The sequence below is a fragment of the Capsicum annuum genome, chromosome 10, assembly GCF_002878395.1.
Source record: "Capsicum annuum cultivar UCD-10X-F1 chromosome 10, UCD10Xv1.1, whole genome shotgun sequence".
NCBI classification, from domain to species: domain Eukaryota; kingdom Viridiplantae; phylum Streptophyta; class Magnoliopsida; order Solanales; family Solanaceae; genus Capsicum; species Capsicum annuum.
The window spans coordinates 40,662,444-40,665,208 of NC_061120.1; positions in this window are offsets into that span (position 1 = coordinate 40,662,444).

A 2,765-nucleotide genomic window follows, 5' to 3' on the forward strand; every position below is an offset into this window, starting at 1 on the left:
TGTAGAGCACTTAGCCATAAAATCTACAATGTCTCTCTTTATCCCACTCTGCCAATAGATTTCCCGTAATTTATGATACATCTTTGTGGCCCCTGGATGAGTAGAGTAGTGCGCACCATGTGCTTTTGTAAGAATTCATTGTCTTCAAAGACGACCTTGACAATGCAAAACACCATCTCCCCCTTGGGAGAAAACCTCTACTTTCTAATCTTGAACTGACTCTTTCAAATTGACAAGGCTGGGATCTCTATCTTTCTTTTCTTTTACCTCAGAAACTAGATATGATTATGAACTACTCTGAACCCATATATCACCCTTATCTGTATCGACTAAACGAATGCCTAGTCTGGCAAGCTGATGGACTTCTTAAGCTAACTTTCTCTTACTGTCCTTAACATGAGAAACACTACAATGGATAGTCTAATGAGAGTGTCGGCCACTACGTTAGCCTTGCCCGAATGATAGAGGACACTCATGTCATAATCTTTCAAGAGCTCTAACCACCTTCTCTGATGAAGATTGAGATATTTCTAAGAAAAAACATACTAAAGACTTTTATGATCTGTGAACATATCTATATGAACATCGTATAGATAATGCCTCCAAATATTTAAAGTAAATACTACGGATACTAACTCAAGATCATGAGTAGGGTAATTCTTCTCATAGGGCTTAAGTTGTCTGGAGGCGTAGGCTATGACCTTATCATATTGTATGATAAAACAACCCAAACCTACTCTGGATGCATCACAATACACTACAAACCCATCTGGAAGAACTAAAACTAAAGCTGAGGTGAGTCGAGTCTTCACCTCCTGAAAACTCTTCTCGCAAGGATCTGACCGCTAAAACTTGACTTTATTCTGAGTCAATCTGGACATAGGGGATGTAATCGAATAAAATCCCTCAACAAACCGTCTGTAGTAGCCAGCAAAATCCAAGAAACTCCAAAAATCTTATGGAGAGATAGGTCTGGGCTAGTTTCTTACTGCTTTGATCTTTTGAGGATCAACTCTAATGCCATCACTGGAAATGATGTGACCAAGGAATGCTACTGACCTTAGACAAAATTCGAACTTACTGAATTTGGCGAATAGCTGATGATCTTTGAGAGTTTGAAGTACTGTCCTGAGATGGTCTGCATGATCACGCTCACTGTGGGAATAGACCAAAATATCATCTATGAAGACTATGATGAACCTGTCCAAGTACTGCTTGAACACACGGTTCATCAAGTCTATAAAAGCAGTAGGGGCATTGGTAAGACCAAATGACATTACTAGAAATTCAAAGTGACTATACCGAGTTCGAAAAGCTATTTTTGGAATGTCACATTCCTTAACTCTGAGCTGATGATAGCCGAATCTAAGATCTATCTTAGAGAAATAACTGGCACCCTGAAGTTGGTTAAGCAAGTCATCAATTATAGGAAGAGGATACTTATTCTTGACTGTGACCTTATTGAGTTGGCAGTAGTCGATACATATTCTGAGAGAACCATCTTTCTTGCACACGAATAATACTAGAGCGCCCCACGGGGAAACGCTGGGCCTGATAAATCCCTTATCTAAAAGATCCTTCAATTGTTCTTTCAGTTCTTTGAGTTCTGCTGGTGGTATTTTGTATGGAGGAATAGAGATAGGCTGAGTATTTAGAAGAAGATCAATGCCGAAGTTTATTTCCCTTTTGGGAGGAATTCCTAAAAGATCTTCGAGAAAGATATCTGAATATTTATTCACTACTGGGACTGATTCAAGGCTGGGAGTTTTGGAACTAGTGCCCTTACCTCGAACAAGATGATAAACGCATCCTTTAGATATCATTTTCTTTGCTCGAAGGTAGGAAATAAGTTGACCCCTAAAAGCGGATACACTATCCTTCCACTCAAGGATTGGTTCATTTGGGAAATGAAACTAGATGATTCTATTTCTACAGTCGATTGTGGCATTATAGGAATGAAGTCAATACATGCCAAGAATGACATCAAAATCATTCATCTCTAATTCGATTAAGTCTGCTGAAGTAACTTTCCAAAATATTATAATCGGGCAGTTCCTGTATACCCATCGGGCTATGTTGGTTTTACCCACTGGGGCAGAGACTGAAAAGAGCTCTTCTAGGATTTTAGGACTGACTTCGAAATCGCTTGCTATATAGGGAGTAACAAAAGATAAAGAAGCTTATGGATCTAGCAAAGCGTAAACAAACACATGAAAGATCTGTAACGTACTAGTAACTACATCTGGAGAATTTTCCTGATCTTGTCGAGACTGAAGAGTATAGAGACAATTTGAGTGTTGCCCACAAGTAGCACTGGAGGTGGCACTCTGCTGATTTGGGTAATCGGACTGAGCTGAGGAGAGATTCTATTGAACCTGAGGACCTGGCTGAGGATAGTCTCTAACTCTGTGGCTTGTCTTGCCACATCTGAAACAAATACCACTGCCAGCTCTACAAATACCCTGATGGTACTTGCCATAAGTCTAGTAAAGAGGATAGGTGTGGGCACTGCTAATACTTTCCTGGGACTTAAAGCCTGGCGCTCTATCTTTGTTTCCCTATCTGAACTTAGGAACTAGAGCACTGGCTGAAGAAGGAGCTGGAACTGATAACTTAGGACAAAACTGAGAATGGTTTTCTCCTTCTGACTTAGGCTGAGCGAAGTTGAAATTACATGTCTTTGCTCTCTTATTCTGCTTCTCCCTCATCTTAATCTTTTGGTCCTCTATCTACTGAGCATGAGTCATAAGCTTGGCTATTTTTTA